The sequence below is a fragment of the Ambystoma mexicanum genome, chromosome 6q, assembly GCF_040938575.1.
Source record: "Ambystoma mexicanum isolate Mex_15411 chromosome 6q, UKY_AmexF1_1, whole genome shotgun sequence".
Lineage (NCBI taxonomy): Eukaryota > Metazoa > Chordata > Amphibia > Caudata > Ambystomatidae > Ambystoma > Ambystoma mexicanum.
Window position 1 is genome coordinate 1250998532 of NC_090937.1, and position 26928 is coordinate 1251025459.

The 26928-nt window shown below is 47.9% G+C and overlaps 1 long non-coding RNA gene across 1 annotated transcript; it reads left to right on the forward strand.

Moving 5' to 3' along the window:
* Positions 1 to 3796: 3796 nt before the first annotated feature.
* Positions 3797 to 4520, forward strand: LOC138515605 (uncharacterized). Its single transcript, XR_011282101.1, has 2 exons — positions 3797 to 4018; positions 4132 to 4520. It is a non-coding gene; the product is annotated as an uncharacterized lncRNA (long non-coding RNA).
* Positions 4521 to 26928: the final 22408 nt, after the last annotated feature.

Genomic DNA, 26928 nt, shown 5'->3' on the forward strand with positions numbered 1-26928 from the left:
ACTGTTAACAAAGGCCCAGCAATTACTAACGTAAAGCATTTCACTGTTAGTACCTGCATTCAAATGCATAATTATTTAAGCAATTGAAATATTGATGTGGTTTTAGTACTTGCTTGCCAGGGAAGTGATTGGAAGGGTAGAGAGGGGACAGGAAACCGCTTATTCTCACAGCAGTCCATAAGTGGGTGCTTTCAGAAAGAGAGAGTTAACTGCTTGTAACATTGAAGCTGCACTAGATTAGTCTAATAAGAATGCATAAAGAAGTTAGAGCCCCACACAAATATGTTTGCCCCTCCCCCACCCGTGAAGGCAGCACCTGTCCTAACATTTGAAGGGTTAGCACCCCCTCCCCGAAATGTAGGTTTTGTTGCGCCTCTGAATACAAGCACACACACCATTCGCCACACACACACACACGAAAAAAACACACACACACACACCCAGCCACACATCCATTTAAGCGTGCACCCTTTCACCATACAGGCACACACACCCAGGCAGCCACCCATATATTTAATTGTGCAATCTTTCACCATATACTCACACACAGGCACTTCATGGGTTGATGGAAGCTCTAATACTTCAAAAAGAAATGATTTGTTTTTTAAGTCACTCCGACTTCATAAAGAAATTATTTGCTTAACGACCGAAACATAATGGAAATAATTTCTTTATGTAGGCAGAGGGACTTAAAAAAAAAACGATTTATTTTTGAAGTCATAGAGCTCCCTCGCCCTATGACATGGAGGCCTCCAGCCTAGAGCCTTCCATGTCATGGGGTGGGGGCCCTCGGACATGCCCAGAGATGCCCAGTTAAAACGTGGGCAACGAGCACGTTTTCCTGTTAGAAACGGGGCAACGTGCTCACCTTGGAAGCAAGATGACACAAAGCAACACATGTTTGATCCCGGGTCCGTGCTTAAAAACCTCTGGGTATTAAGCGTTTCTTTTTGTAGTCACTCTGCCTTCATAAATACATTATTTCTGTTACGCTGTAACAGAAATAATGTCTTTATGAAGGCAGAACGACTAAACAAAAAAGTTTTTTTTTACTTTATTTTAGCCCAAGGGGGCCCCATTCCCAGGACATGTGGTGGCGGGGCCCTCATTACGCGATTGTCTGTGGGCTAAGCATGTGCGTGTGTTTCTTCCTGTGGCAGATTTTGGGGCATTGCATTCTACATCCTTTCCTTACCAGTTATCCCTCCGACCCTGCTGCGCCTGTATGGATCTAGTGATTAGGTAACATCCTAACTGACAGCACAAATGTGTGACCTTTATCAGATATGCTGTGTGAAAGGGTCCCTTTTCTACCTCCATGGAAATCACGAAGCAAAAACTTGATTTCCTCAGCAATGATTTTTGTCATATAAATATTTGTGAAACTTCTGCAAACATGTTGAATGCGCAATTGGGCAACTTTCATAGACGAGAACAAAATTGACACCGGAAAGCATGTTTTCATTGTCTTAGGGTATGTCATGTTCCCTTAAATTTAGAGACGTCGATACATGGGTGCGTATAGAGATGTGTCTTTCGCACTTTGGAATACATTGCTATGATTACAGTATCTTTAGCCCTACACCTACAAATATGTAGAATCATTTCAGATGTTCTTGTTTTCCTCAGGCCCCTTTCCAATCTTATGGAGCTGACCCTGCAGCCTCCAGGAAGTAAACAGACCTGTACAATGATGTGCCTGCCAATGTTCCTTGTCTATGTCGTTCACAGAAATAAATACACTAATGTAAATCAGAACCAGAAGTTTGAAAAATATTTTAAACATACATTCTTAAGTTGCATTATGTCCCTGAATTTCCAAACTAAACACAGACATAAAGTAAACTTCCGAATCTTTCTCTCCTTGGAATTCCGCATTATTGTCAGGCAGGAATGCATTACTGGCAATGCTGATAATGTTGTAGAGGGAGTGATGGGGCCTCTGGAGGTTAAACTAAAGCGATGCCTGTGCTTTGTCAGTGTTAACAAGTGGTTATGAATTGACTTAATAAGGAATCATCATGGTGCGCTCTAGTCAGTATTTACATTTGCCCACCACTATCCACCCCACGGCCTTAACCTACCAGGACGCCAATGTTTTCAGCCAACTGGGTGTTTAGCCCGCACGTTGCAACAGTGTGCCTTAAGCAGATTTTATTTGTGTGCTAGCATTTTAGTAGGAGATTTTTGTCACAGTATTTTAAAAGCAAAGATATAATACTGACAAGATATTGTAGGATAACCGCTAGTCAAACACTCTTGCTTTTAACAGATGTACTGTACCTCTATCCATTTCAAATAGGCTGAGCTCGTGTAACAATAGGACAATTCTAGGCAGTCTCTGACGGCAACATCAGAGAAGCACCTAAGGGTGCCATTTTGTCTGTACAAACATCAAATGTGGCCTCATTGTGAAGGATGGGGGAGCAGATGGACGGAAGTCCAGAAAGTAAGGAAAACGGCTCATGAGACCTTACAATTCTCAGCAAAAAAGTGAACTGTAAGTAACTCTCAAAGAACAATCAGTATGATTGAGCCATCGTCTACTGTGGTCAATAATAACAGTACACCCAAGTCCCAGAGCTCTCAACCATTTGTGTCGCAAGGGCGGGTGAAATCACCCGATTTTGTTTTTGGCGGGTGAGACGCCCATTGGGATGAATGGGCGTGCAGGAGGCTTGGCGGGTGAGTCAGCCCTTTACAAGGCGTGTGACATCCGCCAAAAGCGTGTGAGGTGAGAGCTATGAAGTCCCTCTTCTTTCCTTGCATCCCGCATTGAGGCAAGAGGGATCGACCTTCAGTCAATATGCTGAGCATCCACTTGGGACATTGCTTTTGCTGTCATGCATCAATACCGACTACATTTCCCAGTGGACAATTGCTTTGGTAGAGGGCCTGTATAAGCCTTTACAGCTTTAATTCAGAAGGTTTCTTTAAAAACTGATGTGTTCTATAATCAGAGTCATTTGTTGAGTGAGCAGGGCTGCCATTAATCTCTGGAAGTCTTCAGAAATAAGAACTGGAACAACAAAGAGGGATGGAGTAATGCTCTAATTATTCACTGGCAATCTTCATTACCCCTAGTCCTAAAAATACTGCCAACAAAATATAGGAAAAACACATGTAGAATATTGTGCCCCTGCTTTCACCTTAAGTGACAATATTGTTATCACTTAAAGGATCTAACTATGCCACCCGGGAGAAAAAATTGCTTTATATGGAACAAAAGATGATATTTACTCTGCAGAGTGACATCAGGGGTCTTAACAAATCTATTGAATGGTACAACATATAATCGTTTACACTCACTTGATCCCTTACCATCGTTTTTTGTAGACTGTGTGCTACCTAGTGTACTAATTCCTTGTCCGGTCTGAGCCATTCCATGATGGCTGCCATGACTAACCACATTGCTCTACATCTCTTTTCTCTTCCAACATAGTTGTAGGACTACTGTATTTCCCTGACTACCACTCGCACATCGGTCGCCCAGTCCTGCTGCACTGCTGCCCGCATAACAGACGGCACTCTCCGTACTATCCACACAGCACTAGCGCTGGCGGCAGGATTATATCCTGGGGCTGTCGGATTTGGTCACGACTGACACTCTTACTGCCAACTTGAAGGTATTGCCTGTGGGGTAGTTGTTTACTTTTGAGTGTTACTAGCCGCCTTCTGTCTCCTATAAACACACGAGATTAGAGACTATACCTTGAACTACCTCTTTAGGTTCTAGTCACCGACTTCTTCTCAACCTCCGGAATTATATGGGGCACACTGTGGATAATTCGTTTTGTCTCTCAGCACTGGGTTTCTCTCACCCGGACACCTTTTCATATGTTTTTTATGCGATACTAGTTTCGCTATTTGCTAAGCCTAAGCACATATCCTGCTTTTTTAGTGAGCTACTACTCAGCGCTCATTTGGATGTTTTTTCTATATCCTAGGTAGAGACGACCCTCAGTTCTACACCGCCTACTACCTTTCGAGTAGAGAGCACCCACAGGCATCAGTGGAGGTATTTATTTCCCTCTATTTAGATGCCTTGGTTCATGTATTTTGAACATGCAACAATAATGGCTAATTTGAAGCTCATGTTTTGCGCTTTTTTTTTTGTTCTTTACTTTGCAGATGCTACGAATACTTCAAATGTCATCATTTCGTTTTTAAATGTTGTCTTGGTTACGTGGTCACCTGTATATCTCCTGATGAATGTTCCATAATAACTGTAGGAACTGAAACATGTCGAGCTAATACTCTGTACTGGCACCAGAGTTATTAAGTTTTTTGACATACTGATTCTAATTACTGTAGAGTACGTTGCACTTTCTGTAAAGCGTACCTCTTGATGTTGAGTGTATCCCTGTTTTTGATACACTGTCAATTAGCTAATTCTAGCTTATCACGTAACGACTGTTTGATATATGTTTAAATGTTTATGAATTGTATGTACTGTGGACCACACTATTTAATCACTTTTTAGGTCATAATTCTATTAAATCTGATGTTTATCATTTTAACCACGACTGGTCCTTTTGTGGCTCTCCCAATGGGAGCTCTTTATATGTGTGGCATCTACACTATAGCTCTGTCTCCTCTTTAAACACACATTCACCTTCTCAGCTCCATGGATTGGTTGGACCAGTAGTGTAGGTAGCACCACAGGAAGAAACAACTATTGTAACTGCCTGATTGGAAGAAGCAAACCTCTATCTTTTAATGTGCATGAATTACTAGGTGCAAAGAAATACATTTAACAAAAACATTTCTGTTTTTCACTTAAAACATATATTTACTCGCTTATAAAATACTCTCATTGGGAATTGGATTTACGTTTTTACTCCCTACGAAATAATTTTGCTTCCAACTTTAAAAAAATAGGGAGTAAAATACTCCCACTTCCAAATCTTATTTGGAGCACTGAGTACTGTGATTACTGGTAAGAGGTTAGAACATTTACTGATTTGTGTTGTGACACGATCATTCATAAATTGAACCTTAGGTCAGTGGAAATAATGATACCACTGCAAAACTGGCCTTGGAAAAAGATTTTAAAGGGGCCCCGTGCTACACCATGCAAGCAAATGTAGTGAGCCAGATCAACTCCTGCAAGCAGGGTTTGAGGGAGAGGGGGACGGGCTAACCCACAAGAACATTCTGAAAAAATGGGTCCAAATTGAGAATTCTAAAGCCCATTTGTTCCATTAAAAGCCTAACAACAATGGACATAAAATAAGTTAAAAGAAATAACACACAGTAAGCTTTGTAACAAATGACTGAATTCAAATGGATGTGGCAGAGGAAGAGAGATGGTAGGAAGGCAGCAGCGTGGATGGGGGAGAAGCTAAAATAATTGCAGAAACTAGGGTGCCCATTAAAAGAGGTACACAGTGCAGAGGCCCACCCGGACATCTCCAGATTTCCCTGTTAGCCAATCCACCACTTACTGCCAGCCTTTTGCACAGGTCAAAATAGATGGGAAAGAGGTAGTCCTGTAAATAGTCACACGTCATTTACAGATTAAAATATCTTAAGCCTTTTATCTTGGTGTTCCCAGTTTTGCTTTATGAGGAGACCATACATTGTTTTATCACAATTATGGAAACAGAGTACGAGTTTTCACAATTATTCATTACTACACTACACAATTTCATGCAAATAATGTTTTCCATCTGTATATGGAATGCATGTTTTGAAAATGTTAGTGGAATCCTTTTTTGAACGAAGTGTAGAATTAGTTCTGTTGTCTGCAAGATGGTTCACTTAAAGCTCGCCCTATTCTATAATATAGCTACATTTTCTCGTTACCTTGGTCAGAGCATATGTGTCTTTATTCATCTGATGTACATTTTCCTTACTACAGGTCATCCTGCTACAAAAAGATTCATTTTGATCAATCCTTAGGTTCTCCTGACTAACCCTGCATCATGCAGTGGACCCGCTCCACTCTCAGTGCCGATTCTAAGCTCTTGCCAAAAGTAGTGAACAAAGCAGAAATTGTCCCCTCCAGTTTCCAGCACTGCTTTTTAAGGTGGGGGGAGAATTGGAAGGCAGATGTTGTGCTTTTCAGAAGCAAAAGCTGCTTACATGTATCCTTTTGATAGAAATATATGTACCAGTGACACAGCGATCATTTCTTGAAAGACTGCCTTTCTAATTTAAAAACACTTTCTTAAGCTTTCATTAAACTAAAAAAGTAGTGCTGCAGTCTAGGAAATGCTATTTTTATAAAACGAAAAAGTGTTTAACCCCACATCACTTGTACCGTATTTTAACTCCTTTTTTTGACGTGCTAAACCAGTGCTTTTGAAAGGAGAACCCCCTTGCAGTGCCTGCCATGCATTCCTCATGGTTGCTAAGGCTGTTGTCAAGCAGTAAATCAGAGATATGCAACGGTTGTGGCTTTGATGCCGGGACACCACATTATCACTTTAAGAGAATATGGTGCTTTTTAGGAAAGTGTTTATCCTTCGTGGAAAATTATCAATTTTAGATGTAAAGTAGGAAGCAAAATCAACGGCTTAAATGGATGAATTCAGAGTAGGATTAGGAGCACGAGGGACCAGCAAATAGGAAAAATGAACTATGAGATAGACAATAAGTAATGAGAGATTGACAGTTGTTTTTCATGTGAAATAATTTAAATACCGCACTCTTATTTTCCAGGTCTTGAAGCTTGAAGAGCAGCAGGTTTACATGACCCTCTATATCAACATATTTTCCAACGTGGAATGTTGGGCGAGTCGTTCATCTTTTTGGGTGAAGGACACATTTATGCAACAAGAAATGTACGAAACTTAAGCCTGATAATTCTCTGTTAAAGAACTCTACTGCCGAATTAACATGTTACCTTGATGTCAAGATTTAGACAGGTGGGCCTAACGGTTGGGCCCTTAACTCTGTGTCATGATCTTCTGTTATTGCTTCTTTCTCCTCCAATAGCTGACCCATAAATTGGTGATTGTCCCACCCCCTACATTTTCCAATCTATGCTTGTCCTCCTTTGCTTTGACTTCTTATTGTATGCATTTGCAGATGGCAGTGGGCGACTGTTCCATTTTGTTCAGGGTCTTGACCCGTAGTTTAAATGAGGCTGCCTGAGTATCAGCGAGCGGGTGTCATAGCTCTACCCAAAACTGAAACTGTTCCTCTTTTTGGGAGATCACTGAGACCCTGATGCCAGATTATGTGAACATTACCTCACAGTGACGTTTATCCTTGCTAACCAGTGATCTATGTTAATTTTGCTCTCATCTGTCAGTGCAGATGCCAAGTTTGCACTGGTTGTTTGGTTGAAATGTTGGTTCAATATTGCTCTGCATTGGTGCATGTTACTTAACCTGGTCTCTAGACGAATGAGCTTTGGCCATCTGGGATGTGTCCCAACCTAGTTCAAGGCCACAGATATCCTGACTTTTGTAATTTCCTTGTATTTATAACTTTCAATTGTTTAAACATTAAGGGGCCGATTCATGGAACAAATGTGTGCCGAAAATCTTGGCACAAGCTGGCGCAAGCGTGAAAAAGCAAGCGCACACGCATGCGTGCGATTCATGGAAGGGCCTGCGCGTGTTTACTGTGGGATGTGCGCCAAATCCAAGCGCGGTGCCCACAGGCGCACACGTCGCAGCAACATCCCGAATGCCCCGGACTAGCCTTTTTGGGATGCCTGATGACCAGGTCTATGGCAGGTATAGGTTTCCACCTCGTAACATCCTAGGCCTGGTCAGGGAGTGGGAAGATGACCTTACATCACCCAACCCGTGCTCCCAAGCATTGAGCCCCTTGGAGAAGGTGCTCAATGTCCTGCATTTTTTGTCCACTGGGACATTTCAGCGGACAACTGCCATAGTGGGGGGGGGTCTCACAGGCCACGCAGTCACGCTGCCTACACCAGGTGTTGGCAATCATGACTGCGTGCCCCTCAGTCCGCAGGCACATATACATGCGTAGAACACCCACAGAAAGCAGGCTGTGGTCCAGGACTTTTACAGGGTGGCACACTTCCCCAAAGTGCTCGTTGCCATAGATTGCACCCATGTGGCCCTACGTCCACCTAGGGCCACTGAGCACATCTATCGAAACCACAAGCACTGGCATTCCATCAAAGTGCAGGTTGCATGCGATGCCAAGGGAATCATCACCTCTGTCTATGCAAACTACCCTGGCTCTACCCATGACAGTTTTATATACAGAATGTCCGCCTTGAGCCGCGCCCTGGAAGCTGGGAAGCATGGCGACACATGGCTCCTAGGTGAGTACAAATGCCTCTGCACATGCATGCATGTCATACACAGACAAATACACAAACCCAATAATCACAACCATTATCACCTCCCCAGGGGACAGTGCCTACCCTCTGAGCAACCACATGATGACGCCAATCCAGAACCCCATCACACCACCCCAGGTAAGATACAACGCTGCCCATATTGCAACCAGGGGCATAGTGGAGCGCACATTTGGAGTGCTCAAGTCACGCATCCGCTCCCTTGACCACTCTGGCGGCTAGCTACTGTATGCACCCCCAGTAGTGTGCAGGATCATTGTGGCAGCATGTGTCCTGCACAATGATGCAACACAGCGGGACGTACACGTGGACATGGTGGTGCCCACACATCCCCAACCACATGCACAGGCGCTGCCCATGGGAGGGGAAAGGGCACGTGGCGAGGCAGCCTGGACCCAGCTTGTGGCCACATTTTTCACCTAAACTCCCACCACTGCAGAGTGCACACAGGGCTGGCACATACCAGGTGACAATCGATGATGAAAAAGAGACAGTCAACTGTCACAACCTTACCACCCTGAGAATGTTGCCACGGAAGGGCTACATTGTGTGCATCCCTAGCTACGTAAACATAACCAATCCTGTGTGACCAAAAGGAACACATGCAAGGTGTGTATCACACCACCCCCTGCAAAACAGGCCATGACAATCACTGGTATGTCACCCAAACCCTCCCAACCCACATCACCCTTGTCTGCCACACCATGACATGGCATGCAACAGCAAAAGCCCAACACATGACCAATTACATACGAAGTGACATGTGATAAATGGAAAGTGGCCCGAGACAATGACGCCTGACATGGAATCAGATGAAATGACTGACCAACAACCTCCCACATATACCAAGTCATACACAAATGCTTGCCACCAGTGGTAGCATCACCAAAAGACTGAATGCCTGTTCACATGCACATTGGGCAAGCCAAATTCGCTACTCCCTAACCCGTGTGCTGTGTGTGTCTCCTGCAACAAACTGCTCAGCACACAGCACAGTGAGCAGCCATTGTGTTGGGGATACACCTTGAGCATCACATAAAAAGGACAAAAAAAATAACCTATTGACGCATGTACACAATCCCCAAATGGCAATTGATCATGCGCTGCAGGGACACAGCGTGCCAGAGAAGACAATCTGTGTGCACCTGTGGGCATGGAAGGATGGTTGTACGTGTGGTGGAGCATTGTGTAACTGTGTGTCGGTAGGGACATGCACTCAATATATGCATGTGAAATCAAGTGACCCTCAGTGTCCTGTACACATCACATGCGAACATTGTCCATGTGTACACCACAGCATGTCAAACCACAACAATCCCCTGACACCTGAAAAGTAAACACAACACAGGAACAGCCATTGACCAGCAGAACACATCATGTACATAGTACCCCACAATGACAATGTCAGAGAGTTCCCAAACACTGTAACCCAAGCTTACTGTCCAACAACAAAAGGCCCTCCCTCATTTACACGCCACCATGACCTTCAGAACAACTGTGTCTGGGGTATGTAGCCTTCTTCCTTCGAGTCTACCTGGCTACAGGATCCCCTTACCCGTTGGTCTCCATGTTCCACCTTGCGTGTAAATAGGGTCCAGCCCCCTCAGAGGCCACCTTGACTGGTAAAAATACCAAATCGCAGAGAACTCCAAAGAGTCAAACCCCCAAACCAGGGAAAAAGCCTGTAGCCACCAATAAACCCTGGAAGAGTCTCTGGTAGATGACTTGAAGTTGCAGAAAATGTCCAAGCACATGTCCAAGCAGAATGATAGAAGAACCGAGGTAGCACAGTTCAACAATGGTTCAACAGGATGGGTACCATTTTCAGTACACAATATACAATGAGGATGCAACAACTGATGGGTAGTGTCACAGCTCTGGTCTCCAGGCGCAGGAGTGGCATGAACCAACCACCCCCTCTGTGGTCTGGGTGCCTGCAAGGTAAACTTTACACAGGCCTCAGAGACCCCGGTGGGGAAAGAGGGTTAGGGATCTGTTGTTAGGACAGGCATTGGTATTCAGGCTAACCGGAAAGAGGGACAGGAGAGGGGAGTTGGATTGGCAAGGGAAAGTAGGCAAAATACAAAATACAACTATTGACAATAACACATACTCAATCAGAGAAACCATGTTCTTCATGCACATTGTACAAAATGAATCAAATGCAAGCCAAAGAGAGACTTATCTCTGGGGTGAGTGCTAGCCTCCTGCCTGCACACTCTAAGGTCTTGTAACAGGAGCAGTTCAATGCTGTAAAGAGAGCGTGAGTTACTAATCTGTGTGTGTTTTCAACACACACACACAACAACATTCATTCCTCAATCTAAGTGACTTCTCCACAAACAAACACTCTTGTCTGCTGCTTTGTTCGTATACGTTAGCTTGCCCCCGTGATGGTTCATACACTGTCAATGCATTAAGGCAGGCACACGTGGCAGCGCGGTAAATGGTAGACCAATGTGTCAAGAATCACACATGATAGAATGGTCCCTGGGTGAGCTGCAAGACGTGTATGGTGAGGTGCGACTTCTGTACAAGTCGTGTTCTGGCAGCTGCGGATTTCAATAGGTACTGCACGTGGTAATTTGCACATGCAAATGATATGCACTGCACTCAAGTCTGTGCCTCGCTGGGTGCCCCCGTGTGCTGTATTAGTTTCTGGCTAGGAACGCTAATGCGCTAATAACTCAGATTCTATGGAGCAGGGGGACTTGAGGATATGGGCGACGGCCCCTGAGTGTGCCCCTGACAACTTGTAAAGCTACTTGGCATTTGTTCCTCAATGTGTCTTAGCTGTACTGTGCGCTTCTTCCCCAATGCCTGGCCAAGCTCCCCAGCACTTGCGCTACTTAGCATGCATGTGCAAGGGGCCTGGTGGAAGGTTGGCTGGGGTGTCTCCCCTTGTGCTGCTCACCTTGCTTGGAGCTCCTGGAAACACGTCTGCTTCTGTTGAAAGTCTGAGCACAAGCCTTGTGCTTCTGCTTGCGCACACATGCGCATGTGTGCTCCACCCAACATGTCCAGGTTTCAGTAGTTCTTGGCCCTGTGCCTGCTGGGAAAGGTAGTCTGGAGGCTCATTTTCCTGCAGAAAGGGCATACAAGATATTAATAAGGCTGGAAAGTTCCCTGTGTGTGTGTCTTCATTCTGGTTGTCATTGGGCCATGTTTAAGACCTACAACTGAACTCCTCCCACCAGAAGTGTGACTTTGACAGCCAAAGGGTGCAGGCTACTGTCTACAGCATGAAGTGCATCAAGCACATATACAGGCAAGAAAAGAACATACATCACAATCAACATCAATAAATGGACATATCAATCATGTACTCACCAAAATTGATTGCAGACATGCCGTGGAGAAAACCCACTTAATCCCCACTCTGGGTGTTAACACAAGTAGTAGAGCAGCAGACAGGCCACAGATATGACAAAAGTCCAATGCCCTTGTGTAAATGGTTGTAACACCGAACCATCGTTGCGAGCCCATGGATAGGGGAAGCAGGAGTGGCATATGTGAGTCAGGACCCCAAGCTGCAAACACATACACGAGACAAGCTTGAAGGGCCCAGCTGGAACAGACAGTGGATGCTTTCAAAAGCCACAAAGCACCACACGTCACATGAATGCACAATAGACAAGCAATTTTAAACTATATTAATTAATTAAACTAACTATAAAAAAGCTATATTAACTAATTAAACAAACTATCAAAAACTATATTAACTAATTAAACTAGCTATAAAAATCAAAAATGGCCACATACGACCCGGGGGGAAAGGCACACAGGAGGGGGGAGGTACAGGGTGCACCTCAACACCCACATGCGATGATGTTGAGACAAAAAAAAAAACCTCCATGGGCTCAACGCCTGCACAGCCCGATCTGTGTGGGAGATAAATCGTCGTCCTCATCACCCTCTGGCTGAAATGATTGACGTGGCACAGTATCCTGACCACACCTATGCGCAGCTTGCCCCTCGTTGGCAGCAAGTCTGCGGGATGGATGAGCCTGGTGCTGTGCAGCGATGACACGTAGGTCAGCATGCAGAACCTTGCGTGATACGTGTGCTTCCTCTTGCAAGGTAACACGTGTAACACAGAGTTCTTCCTGCATGGCCTGGCTGGACAACTGGTATACCTCCCGGCAACCACGTAGCTCAGCCGAGATGGTATTCTCAAGCTGCTCCAACCTCTCCTCTGACCGCTGCCTCTGGGACATCAAGAGCACACCCAGAATAGATCTGAGGGATTCATAGTCAACCCTCATGGCCTCCATGTGTGCCTCTGCGTGAGCAGCAATTTCTTGACGCAAAGACACCATTTCAGCCTGGCGTGGCCTGTCTGAGGCCACCATGCCCAGCCTGAGCGAGCGGGCCGTGGACTGTGCCGCCCGCTGCTGGAGTTCCACCTGCCTAGCGGGGGGGAGCACAGATCAGGCCACATGTTCCATGCTCTCAGCGATGTTATCAATTGCTGCCCCCTGGTGTTCTGAATTGGCAACCATGGCTTGCTCCCACTCAGTATACCCCAGTGGCGCGCGGCCATCGCATTGCTGGGCTTGACACCTGCGGGGCCCAAGGAGCCGCCATCCTTTTTGGGTTGGCACCGCCCGTGGCTGCAGGACTACATTCCTCCGTTGACGTGATGCCCCAGGCACATCAGTAACTGGTGTGGAGTGTGACCCTGCATCCCGATCCACCACAGGGGGAGGTCTCACCACCGTCTGGCCCCTCAGTGCAGATGTCGCGGACAGAGGAGCGTCCACATCAGAATCACTCACCGTTGACGAATGGACCCGACGCACATCCAACTCGACATTGTCGTCAGAGGGATCATCCAGGCTAGACTCATTGCCAGCCCTAGACACGATGGTCTGGAACACAAGTGGGTTCTTGTGGTCTACCACCCCACGACCCTCACTTGTGCTGGGTTGCTGGTGTGATAGCAACCCTGTGCGTGGCATGACAACACCATCCTTTGGCTCCATTGCATCATCATCTGAAAAGTGGAGAAAAAAAACATGAGTACACATGTCAAAAGCACATAACCCACACACACACATAGACATCACATTGACAGCCAACACATGAAGTAGACATGTCACACACAAATGAGAACCTGGCATGCATCCAGTGGCCTTGATATGCTAACACATTGTAACGCTCACCTGATTCCCGTAGAGGCGCCGGTCTTGACTGGGCGTATACCGTATCTTCAAAGGTGATGTGTAACACGCGGCTGGCTCTTTGGGCTGGACCTCTGTGCACTGTATGTTTGACTCGAAGGGTAAGATGTCTGCAGATAGAAAATATGGGATTAATGAACTGGGTTATTGAATGTCTCTCTCTTCTTCCCTTTCTCTTCTCCTGTAGAACCCCGAAGGTTAGTGCTCTCACCTTAGGTAAGTGAACGCCGTGCTCTCCATCTGCCTCGGGGCAGGGTGCTGTAACCAGTTTCTTCACTGGATAAGGGGAGCAGGCCTCTTGACTTCAGAGGACTGCTGTCCGTCGTTTACTGCACGAACGGTAAGTTTCGAGTAATTCTAATGTCTTTAAAGTCTTTAGTAATGATGTCTCTTGTTTTGCAGGGTTCCGGCGATGGTGGATGACGGGCTGAAGTGAGTTGAAGATGGAGCCTGTGTGATGAATAGAAGCGCCTGGAAGCACGTAAGTAAGCGCTTGTTGCCTGCTTCACGATGCGCTCTAACTGTCTTTTTATTTTGCAGGTACAAGTTCGGAGCGGCTGCAGGGTGCCGGAATACCCACTGGGTTAGATGTGGAAAGGAGTAATGGCACGTGAGTATTAAAGTTCCCCAATGTCTTTAAACGCACCTTGTTTTGTCTTTCAGATGCGGGATGCAGCGCCGAAGGCCTCCGGAGCGTGCGAAGAGTTGGTAAGCTTTTGTCTTTCAGATGCCGGAATGCAGTGTGAAGACCTCCGGAGCGCATGAAGAGTAGGTAAGCCTTTGTCTTTCAGAATGCAGCGCGAGGCGTTGGTGACAGCCGATGGCCCGGGTAAGTGAAGAGCTGTCACTGAAGACCGTAATGCTAACCTGTTCTTTCTTGTCTTTATAGGTGTTGCTGAAGACTGGATTCAGGATGGTAAGCCTTTTTCCTTAGGCCCAGGATCAGATGCAGAAGACACGATGAGCGTTCTGCTGCCGAGGATGCAGAATAACGCAAAGCAAGATTCATCCATCGGGTGTGGTTTAAATAGCTTCCTGTAGTGCTTAGGTGTCTCCTTCCACAGCCACGCCTAGGTAAGAAAAGAGTTCCTGCTTTCCAGAAGAGTTCCAGTGTTCTGAGCCTAGGGAGTGGCTCCTGCCCCACCCAACAGGAAAAGTAGTTCCAAACAGAAGAGGATCAGAGGCTCAACTGGCAGGCAAGTAAGCAGCATGGTCTGCTGCAGGTAAGTCCACCCAAGCATTATGAGCCCGGCGCTTCCAGCGCTGGGACTGGGCATATTTATGAGCCTGGTGCCACTGGCGCCAGGACTGGGTCCAAAAGGTCCCAATTGGGACTGGTTGGCACTCGGAACCTGGGTTATGAATCTGCTTCCAAGGGAGTTGAGAAAACCCTGACCTTTTGGAAGCAGAGATCATGACACACATCCCAAAAGCAGAAATGGATGTGTCAAAATTACAAAGCCTACACACGTACAAAAAGTAGTATATGAACTCCTTCAGACACCACCTCTGTCAGGCACATGTCACAGGCAGAAAAGACAGATGGCAACAAAGAGATGGAACACACCATAAGCATGTCTGAACTGCAAATTGACCACTGCTGCAAGTGAATCCAAACACACAATGACACACGTAATATGCATGTAGACATGCATCACTAAAGCATCATCAGCAATATAGCTCCATCCATCTGCACCTCGGCCCGTACCGGGTGGCATGGACAATGTAGATATAGTGAATGTCCCAAGCAAAGCAAGGGCCTGCAACCAGGCATTAGGGACCATAACGGTCCAGTACGGTCCGAGCTTCAGGACATGAGGCCTCCACAACACCCCTCAGGGCCTGACTGAGCACATTGGGATATGAATGTGCCCTATTCCATCATTCCTTGTGTAAAATCTCCACACACAAGCCCCACCATATTAGCTAAGTGGGCCTGGGCGTACACATACTGCACAACAGTGCACCTTCAGGATCATGCTAGTTCAACAAAACGTGCGCAATGCAGAAATCTCACCAGCATTAACGTCAATCAACTACATATTAGTCAGTCAACAAAAAAACTGCAGAAGACACATGTGTAAATTAACACTTTCACAAACACATAAGGGAGTAGTCGCAATGTTGCACTACACAACGTTGAAGCTGCTTGCATATGTACATGTGAAAGCGTTCAAAAACACCCCTTTCCCCATACACCTGTATTGTGAACATGAACAGCATCCAATGTAGCAAAGCAAGCAGCTACAACGCTGCCTGCTTTGATGTATGTGAAAGTGTACACATACACACATGAAGGCAGCTACACAGTCATTTCAACCCAATTGGCAGGCTAAATTCAATCTGCGCCCTATGCCAGTTGGAATAGGCCGCAGATTGACCAATCAACTTTGCTAAACAACCACTATGGAGTTCCAATACTGAGTAAATGTGTCACAGGATGCACCTGTGCCCGTGGCATTCATGACAGAGAAGGGATGAAAATCTGACCATACATGCCAGGTCACATTGACATAGCAGCAGGTAGTAGGCATGTAGAATGGTGTAACTCAGCTCAGAAGTGGGTTGAAGCAGTGCAGAACATGTGTACATTACCCACTATCTACATGAACTAGTACATTATGATGTCTATCAATAAATGTGAAGGCAGTGTAAGGGCAAGTTCAGGCATCACGTGCAATGTGCATGCAATGGGTTGCATGGCTAAGAGCAAACCCCCCCAAGTGAAAATGCAGGGAGCCATTGCATGGCAGCGAAAGGGTGACCAGAGACCTGTGTATTGGCAGACAGTGATGACTAGCGTCAATTGCATCATCTGAGTCAACTGACAACACAGCAGATGATAAGGGACAGTAAGCAGGACACATGATGAACCCTCAGGAGTACACCCATGTGTGCAGAAGCCACTACACCAGTTGAACAGAGTCAGGGGGCCTGAAACAGGGGGAGGCCTGTGCCTGACACAGACTGTGACACCCTAGAAATGTGCGTGATGGAGGACTGAGCCACAGTGGGCATGGAATGGATGATCAAATGCCATGAAATGTAGGTCATCCTGGACACGTACTACAATGATCATCCAGTCAAGGACACAGGCATGCATGGAATGCACATGGAACATGAATGGGCACTCATGTCCCTGCGGAGCATCTGTCATCTGCACAGTCCAAGTGAGACACCCTGCATCAAGGACAAAGGATGTACCCCATTGTATGTGTCTGGCAGGTTGGCTGGGGGAAGTGTGCATGCACACAGGAGCCTTGAACAGGTCATTGCAGTACTCCAACATGATACACACCAGTGCCATGGTGAAAGTGGGGTGCAGGGGGGTGGAGGGGCCAGGGAGCATTCCTATGTGGAGTAGCCACATGCAGGCAGAACACACATGCATGTCAGTCATGCAATGACATAGTCCCAGTGCTGAGAAGAAAGACACCCCAGGCTACATGCAGAAGGGCCAGTGAGCTGGAACATGGACCGGAGGGGCAGCCGAGTGACTAGCATGTGAGTAGGGTGCAAGTGTGGTGATGAGGACAGTCCCCGTCTGCTCTACATGTCCAGCATGCTGCACAGCAGCCACGCGTCACTGACGCATTGCATGACTCGCACATGAGAACCATGTACACATGACATGTAGTGGCAGTCAAGCACAACACATCACACAAGCAAAACACACATTGTCTGGACAAACACGCGACAACACTCACTGGAAGGGCCATCAAAGTCCTGCATCTCTCCCACTCCTTCAACCATTCCTGCCGGTGGAATAATTGGAGGCACACTTCACCTTAGTACTGCGTCGGAGGTCATCCCAACGCTTTTTACACTCTTGTGCTCTGCGCACCTCATGTCCGAATGCACTCACACAATCTGCAACTTGCTTCCAGTGGGACATACAATGGGCAGCCGTATTGTGAAAATTCTGCCCCACTAGCATATCACGGTTGTGGTCCCACATGTAGTCCACAAGGAAGTCCAGTTCCTGCACGGAGAAAGGCTTCTTCCTCAACGTGCCAGAGGCCAGAGCTTGTCTGGGGTCCTATCCTCTACTGCAGGTGCAACCTTCCTCCTCTTGGACAGTGGTCTGGACCCTGACTGGCAAATGCCGCCCTGATCAGTATGGGCAGTGGCGCTGGTGGATTGAACCAAGGGAGTGGCAGGTGGAACAATGATGGAAGCCCTGACTTCCGTCGGTGGCTGCTGGGTGCCCCTGACTTGACCCTGCGCAGAAACATCTGCTGTGCTAAGGTCACTGACCAGGACTGTCCTGGATGGTAGACTCACAGCCGGGGTGGTGCATCTGACCATGCACTTGCCGACACCCCGCTGCTCGGGGCAGCAGATGACAATACTGCCCCAGGGACATGTGCCTCGGTCAGGGCAGCCCAGCGTGCACATACAATGTGCTTCCTGAACTCCTGGAAATCAACCAGGGACTCTTTCGGTGCCAACGCAGCATGCACTGGCCCACCCTGGGCCTGGGTGGTGGTGTCCCCAGCTGCACCTGCAGCTACCACTACCCTTGGGCCTGTGGCAGTCGATGAAAACGGACTGCCGGGTCACATGGGCGCCAGTGCCAGATGCAAGAGTTGCATCTCGCGTAACCACAGGGGGTGGTGGCATGACTGCACCAACACGTGGCACAACATTGTGCCAAACTGGAGCATCCCTGCCTCTTCCCCCTCTGCTGCCACTCTGGACACCCTGGAGTCCCCCTCCTCCCTGGTCATCCCAGCCACATCCCTGACGATGCCCGCCACGTGGAGTACACCCAGCTGAGACACCCCTCACCTTTCTTGGCCTCCCAGCCATGGCACAGATGGAGTAGTGCCGGCACAGATGGAGTAGTGCCAATGGGAGGTGTACACGACAATTGTCCTGGGCATGGTGTGAAGGGGGTGGGATTCAAGATGTTAACAGCACCCCAGTGCACCTACAAGGCTGTATATGACCCCAGTGATAAAGTGACGGGTCACGCAACGCTCAGGCACCCCCAAAACTGCAGTAACACCGTGCACGCAACCCCCGGTAGCCCACGTGTGTGGAATTGACCTCCCGCAGTACGTGGTGGCACCTAGGGACATGTAAAACACATACGCATGGGACACACAGGCTACTATGACCTTGAAAATGGGTACGCGATACACATGGGCACCCACAGTAGGAAAAATTGCGTGCGCGACTCACCGTCAGACTAGCGTGATAATGAAAAACATGCATAGCCAATACCCCTGCCAAAAGAAGAGATATGTCCTTGATAGGCTGTGAAGTTGTGATGGCGCGTGAAACAACATGAAGTAGCAACACACACGTCGGTCTCCACGAAAGGCACGTACAGCGAACTGCTGGCCCGCTCACCTTTAACCCGTGCTGAGGGATACGCCTGCGCGCATCACTTCACTTACGCGCTTAGGCCCTTTCCTCAAATTACACGCATTGACACGCGGGTGTTTTGTTTTTTCACACTGATTCACTATGCACCCGTCATGAGGGAAATGCCCGCGCGTGTTACGCCACAGATGCACTTATGCACTAAGGGCCTTTCCTTGAATTACACGCTGACATGCTATTTTTTCACGTGCCAATTCACTCTGTATCAAGCTGGTCATGCGACAACACACGGAAGACCACGCTCCTGCCCAGAAGGCCATTTTCCTGCCGCCCCGAGCACGCTCCCACCTGCCATCTGTTGCTGCCTGCCTGCCTGCCGGCCACGTGCCCTGCTATTTGGTGCCTGCACGTCAGCCATCTGCAGGGGTCCAGTTGCTGTGACCACCCCTGCTGGAACAGAAGACTCCCAACTTAAGTTCCATCGCTCCAAAGTCCAGCACCAGGACCCAGTTGCCCACCCACACCTGCCTTGGGGGTTGCCATGTCGGGGGGAACACCATCAGAGACCACTGGCAACCCCCAGCCAGAGAGGCAGAGGGCTACCAGCTTCAGTGCCGCAGAAGTTGGTATCCTGGTGGAGCAAGTCCTGGTGCATTATGATGCCCTCTTCGGAAGTTTGCGCGCCGACAATGAAGGACGGAAGAGGAGCTGGAAGGACATTGTGCCTGCCATCAACATGGAGGGGGTCGCAGCCCGCGACATGCAACACGTCCAAAGCGCTGGGAGGACTTCAGGTCCAGGACCCTCAGCAAGGCCCAGCGCCTCTTGAAGGCAGCGCATGCAGAGGGGTGCCCGGTCTGTCTTACCAACATCCAGATGAGGGTCCTGGAACGCATACACCCAGCGCTCCACCTCCAGGTCCTTCAGAGGCAGACCCGTCCGGAGTCGAGCAGTAAGTGTCCATGCGTACTGATTGTACGCAGTGCATGTTGAGGTGTGCCAGGAGTGTGCAGGTTCGAAATATGTCTTGAAAGGCCCCTGTATGAATGTGTATGTACAAGGAACATGAGCCTGCAGTAGGTGAGTCCAGTCATGTGTGAGGCACATCAATGGTGTATGTGTTCAAATGCATGATGCCCAAATGCATGTGTGGGTGCACACATGTTTACATTTCTCTGTATGTACTGTGGCATGGTTGTGATGTGACACATGGATGCTGGTTCCACTTTCATGTATGTGCACAATGTACATGTGCGTGTGTGTGTATTTGACATGTGTGCCACTGTGATACACCATGGATGCATATGACAGCGACATGTAGGAGGCTGATTGGCAGATGTGACATGGATGCCGATGATTTCACTGCGACAGGTGGTGGAGATGTACAGATGCATGTATGTCTGGTGGCGTGTGTGCATGAGTTTGGCACTCTCCCTATTGCATGTGATGTCAGGCTAACCTTCGGATGCTCATGCTGTTGTATGTGTATGGATGGTGCTGCCTGCTGCAACATTCTTGTTAATTTGCGCATTTGTGTGGGTTCAAATAATATGTGTGTTGGGGAGTGTGATGCCATGTGTGAAGTTTGAGACTGCCACTCATGTGCAACTGTCATGTGTGTATCAGACCATTGTACAGTGCCCTGATGCCTGTGTTCTGACTCTCCCTGTCTGCAGCGTCAACTGATGAAGAGGGTGGAGACAGTGCTGTGGAGCACAGCGGCAGGGATCCCACCGCCAGCCAGAGACGCAAGGGCCAGCTCCCCTCCCATGTTGTCATCTCGTCGGGGAGTGAGGAGTCTGGAGCCGCGTCTGAAGCTGCCGAGGGTAGGTTCAAGCGGCGGAGGTCGGAGGTGGAGTCCTCGGCAGCAGAAGGGGCAGCTGAGACCCCACAGGGGCCTATGGAGGAAGATGGCACAGAGTCATCCAGGTTGGTGGGGGGTTTGTTTAAGGAGGAGGTCGTGGAAGGCCCACGCACGGCGCCTGGAGGGGGGATTCCACTGGTGTGAGTGGTGCAGTCCTGGGGACAGGAGGCAGCACAGGTGGCCGCAGAGGTGCCTGTGTGTAATCCTGTCCCCGATCCTGTGACTGCATCATCCCGCACCAGCAGGGATGCCTTCGTCCAGACCCGTTTTCAGGGAGGGGATGCGCACACAACTGGCCTTCCTCTCCCTGCGGATGTGGCAATCCGAGACTGTGTTGAGCCTGTCCTGGCTGGGGTGGCGTTGCGTCAACGGGGCATTCGGGATGACGTGCAGGGTTCTCGTGAGGACACTGCAAGTTATTTTGGATGCATCGTTGACCGCGTCGACCTACTAGGATGGGTCACCAGTACTGGGTTCCTCCGTGTGCTGGACTTTCTACCGACCCCCTCCTCAACTGAACCCCCTATGCGCCAGGCGTCCCCGGACGATGGCTTCCTGGCCAAGTAGCACCTGGGCACCCGGTTGAGCTGCCCCTGACCCAGCGGCCAGGCTGGTGGAGGACACATCCCTGCCACAGTCAGAGGTCCAGCAGGGGTGGCCACCCCAACAACTGGACCCCAGCAGGAGGAGAACGTGCAGGCATCAACAGGCAGGGCACATGCACGGCAGCAGCAGGCTCAAGGTGGGAGCGATGATGGCTCAGGGCCATCAACATCAGAGGGACAGGCATCGGCCGGAGGGCAGGAGGACCCTGGATTGGGAGTGTCTTCTATGTGGCAGCGGTTGGGCTGGCAAACAGATGCGGAGCAGAGCGGAGGCGGGCGGAAGAGGCACGGCTCACTATGGTCAGGGCGGAGAACTCCATGCGCAGGGCTTTGAGGCAGGCTGAGTCCCTCGAGGCAACTCGCAGGGATTTGGAGGATGTCATGGCTGCATCCCTGCGAGACCTCGGGCCCACGGAAGAGGCCCGCCTCCAGGACGTTGAAGAGGAGTTCGATGATGCCCTGGCTCGAAACGTCAACAAGTGAGCCGTTGGACTTGTCCGCTGCCTTTGTAAACAGTTCGTAGGTGTCAGTTTCCTTTCAATTTTTTTTTCCTTTGGGGCGCATGGACTATGCCGTGCTATTTTGTATATAGTTGTTTATTAGGTAGGATTTAGGTTAGGTTTCCTTTGGATTGTTGGGCTCATGGACCCTTGGATGTTCATTTGTAAATAGTTTTGGACTTGGATTTAATTTTCTTGGACCCATGGTGGAATACTTTTCTTTTTTTAAACTCTGATATTTTTTGGATGGACGGACCAATTGGAGCCATTTTACTTTGGATTTTATTGGTTACAGCATTCATTTTTTTTCCTTCATTTTTGGACTTCCGGACTTGGAATTTTCTTTTTATTATTGTGTGCTTTTGGTTTATTCATTTGGTTTATCCTTCAATACACTTTTTTTCTATACTTTACTTGTGTGGTCATCTCTCATTTGTTTTGTGCATGTCACAATGTGGTTTTTCACAGTCATGTGTCGCCATTGTGTGGGTCTGAGGGACATGTATTCGTGGGCATGCTGGTTATTTATTTTCTATCATGACATTGGGAATTCAATGTGGAGTGGATGGAATGCTTGGTTGGGTGTTTGGACTGGGGTGGCGTGGGGTTGCATTTGGGTGGCCATAAGGGCCATGGGTCTGGAGTGTAATGACGTGTCGGTTGGGGGGACATGAGTCGGGGCCTGCTGGCAGGTGCCCGGCAATGGTGGGTGGGTGTCATGGTTGGGGGACATGAGTCGGGGCCTGCTGGCAGGTGCCCAGCAATGGTGGGTGGGGGACATGAGTCAGGGCCTGCTGGCAGGTGCCCGTCAGTGGTGGGTGAGTGGATGGGGGACATGAGTCGGGGCCTGCTGGCAGGTGCCCGTCAATGGTGGGTGGGGACATGAGTCGGGGCCTGCTGGCAGGTGCCCGTCAATTTGGGGGACATGAGTCGGGGCCTGCTGGCAGGTGCCCATCAAAGGGTTTGGACATGAGTCGGGGCCTGCTGGCAGATGCCCATCAATGGTGGATGGGGGACATGAGTTGGGGCCTGCTGGCAGGTGCCCGTCAATTTGGATGGGGGACATGAGTCGAGGCCTGCTGGCAGGTGCCCGTCAATGGTGGGTGGGGGACATTAGTCGGGGCTCACAGGAGCATGGTGCCATGTGGGCTGCCTACAGGGCATGGTCAGGCGTGTGGGTTGTCCCCTGTGGTGTGGGCTGCCTGCAGGGCATGGGGAGAGGGGAAAGGTAACCCCCGAGAGGGCACACAATGCCAAATCACATGTAAAACTCCTGCGCACACCCGAAATACACGTACCCCGTTCCGAGGGGTCCGCTGGGAGTTTTACTCGCGATTGGCCTGGTGCGAGCGGGGTACGTGTATTTCAAGGGGTGCGCAGGGAGTTTTACACGCGATTGGTCTGGCGCGAGCGGGTTACGTGTATTTCGAGGGGTGCGCAGGGAGTTTTACACGCGTTTACATGGTTGGGGGCTACATGCTGGTCCACTGGCCTTTGCGCCATGTACTGGATTTGTGCAATGTTTTTGGCGCACGCGGTGGGTTTGGGGGCATAACTGGCACTGCTGCAAAGTCGCTGCACCACTCTGCTCCACAGCTGCTTATGGATGTATAAATCCATGAATACGCTGTGTGCCGAAATGGGTTTTTGGCACGCGGCTGCCGCAGACTGCTGCACACGCACTCTGTGCGCCAGCCGCGTTTGCCACTTCTGCGCCGAATTCTATGAATTACCCCCTAAATCTTACACAAAGAACTGGAAGAAAAAACAACAAATGACATTACTTAATAAAAATGAATCAATTATAGTAACAATATTAGTGCAAATATTCCTGTGATTTAGAGGGATTAAACACATTTAAAATTGCACATAAAAAAAAATGTAAAACTGCAATTGTCAAAGATGTTTGATTTCGTAAGAAAATACTTGCCCAAAAAGTCTCTGTCGCAAGATTATATTCACAGTGCACCAAACGTCTAAAATAATCATCTCTTGTAGCTGACAAAACTGGACATTCAATAATCAGTGCTTCAATGTCTCAACGTGAAATCTACAGTCTTTCGTTGAGCATCTTTAATTTCATCAGTTATGACTAAGTTAAATTTAAATCTCATAAAATGTAGTCTTGCTCCTCTATCTGGAAAATGTATCAAATATCAAGAGACACTAATATAGAAATGATAACTTTCTTCTTAATACCAAGCTCTCCCAGCTGCTACAGGAAAATCGTTTTTTTTAAAAAAAAGCTATTCAGGGGTAGCCTCTCTTCTCTTTCCCCCATTTGTTCTCTATTGTCAACACAGCTGTAAAACATGGCTAGACTTTGACAATAGCCTTTGTATCCCATCTGCACGGCTCCCCAAACCTTACAACTGAACCAGTATGCCTCCACTCATATGGTATTACCACATGGGAAGAAAGGGACTCATTGAGGGCAATATACTGGTTGGAGGGGGGCATTTATTTGGTGTGTATTTATTTTTATTTTCTGAATTCCTAACCATTATACATAACAGTCTGTGTCATCCTTTTTGTTTACAGCATTAGTAGGCACTCCACAGAATGTCGGGACCACAGTATAAACAAGACATTTCCCAAGCTGGATGCCAGACATGTATTTCCCTCTCTCCTTCAGCTCTCCCTTAATAACCCCATCAAATACCTGAATCTACTTTTTTCTAAGCAAATCCATTCCTTCTTCCCCCATATCCTCTGTCTCCTCAGAGTTTCTGCTTCTGCCATCCCCCAGCGCTGCTCATCTCCAGCCCAAGATTGCAGCACTGGGCCCCCAGAGCATTTCCATGAGATTGCGATCCGTTTCTTGGCCAGTATCAATAGACATTGCGCCATTTTATTTTATGTTTTTGCACGTTTCCCCCCTGGTATCAATTCTCCAAGATATACCTCTGGTGTACATTCATATGTGCTATATGTCCAAGAGATTAATTTTACAACCACCTTTGCCCAGTGAGTTTTGATAGTTGGGCAGTCCCAAGTCATGTGCCAGAAACCTGCCGAGACTCCGCTACATCTAGGACAGCAGTGAGAGATCTGCAGGTTAATCGCATGACGTCTCTTCGTGGTCATGTATACTCTGTGTAAAAAGGCGAATGATTTAGACAAAACCTCACGTTTCTGGATACATTTTTGTCCTGTTCCCATATACAAATCTACTTGTTTTATGAAATCCCATGCCCCATGTCCCTCTCCCACTTTGCTTTGATCCCTAGCTCAGGTCTCTATTTCTGCTCATTGATGCCCCTGTACAATCTTGATTTAAGTCCTGCTGCAACATTGAGTTCACCTCTGGTTCCTCTTGGGTCTCTTCACATAAGTCTGCTCACCCATTTCCCAAACGTACATATCCCAGAAAGGAGCCCAGTGGCATTTCATATGTGTGTATGCACTGTTTAAAAGTCATAGGTTTCCCTTTTGTATATAGATCTCCCACCCTCGAGCAGCCATTGCTACGCAGTTTACCTGCATCTAAATGTTTCAATGTCTCCCATAGAACCGGTTTGAACCCTAATGGCAGGGGGAGGAAGGATAGCTAAGGGGCAACGCATTTGTCTTGGAAGCAAGACAGCACAGTGCAACACAGCTTCAAATCCTGATCCCACGCTTAGAAACTACTAGCTGGTAGTAAGCGTGTTATGAATGAATAATAAATATAATAAAATGGCAGGTGTGGGCTGTACATCATTGATCTATGTAGTTTCGTAGGGAGGTTGCTCCAAATTTCCCTTAGGACAGTGAATATATTTCCCACCCCCATCGTTTCCATTTATTTATTTATTAACATTTATAAAGCACAAAGCAGCCCGGAGGCATTGTGGCGCTGTCACAGACAGTGAGTAAGAAAAACGCTGCTGGTTACAGTAAAAAAAACTTGGTTACAGGAGAGTGAGCCAGATAAATCACACAAGGTAGAGAGGATGTGCAGGAGAAGCAAAGTAGACAGAAGGATGGAACAGGGTGGAGAGGGGAGGGCGGGAATGGGGTGGAACATTTGTTAAATAGTTTGGTTTTAAGGCCTTTACGCAAAAGGCAGTGAGGGAGGTCTCAGCCCTTAGAGCTTTGGGCAGGTCATTCCAGAGTTTGGGACCCATAGTAATTCAATCCCTTCCCTGTTCCTAGGGATTTCCTGTAAATACCTTGTCTGGTTTCCTTCTGGGGAATCTTTCCAATAAGTTACCACCTGCAATTGGGCTGCTATAAAGTAGGCTTCAAAATCCAGGAGAGTAAGCCTTCCATCTAAACCTGATCTGCGTAATGCGTTTAAGGCTACTCGTCTGCGGCCTGTTTCCCACAGTAATTCCACAATTTCCATGTCCAGTCTTAAAAACCCAAGCCTGGCTGTAACTGACCATCTGATATCATCACAGCTGCCTTCTGCCTTTCCTCAACCTTCAACCTTGCTCAACCAGCTTTTCCGGTCACGCAGAGTTTATCTCGTCACCCCAGGCTTCTGGGTCTGCACAATCCCTAGCTATTAGAGGACTCACGTCATACAGATTTGTGTGTTCACCATGTACCCCAAGTAGCCCAACTGTCCCAAACACATGTCCCTAAAGACCCCAATGTATGTATGTCTGTGCATGTATGTTCAAGACTACCAGGTCCTCTCACAGTGGTTTCTCCATCTGCAAATCTTTCTCGCAAGCGCATATGAAGCTCCTCGCTGCCCAACACTTAGGTGCTACGTGGCGCACCACACACCTACATTGTGTTTGTATTTTATCGACAGATTTGACTTTATGCTGCTGTGCGTGTGTGAATCTAAAATGTATCAATTTAAACATAAAGTAACACTAATAGTAACACTTACCTTTTCCTTATTATCTACACTAGATAGATGCTAAATCAAAACATCGCGTCAACATTATTATTATTACTACTATGAATTTCTTAAGTAGCGCATCACGCCCAGAGACCTCAGTGCACACAAGTAACAAAAAATACAGACATTACAGATAGAGTAGTCAGGGATCATTGCTCAGGTCAAGATCAAAGCGGGAGAACCAGAAAAACCCTGTTAGTCTTCAGAATTGAAGAAAAAGGTTTTAATAGCCTTTTTAAAGTGAAGACGGGCTGGAATATTTCTCAGGTCAAGTGGAATCGAGTTCCAGAGAGGGGCTCATACACAATAATGCTG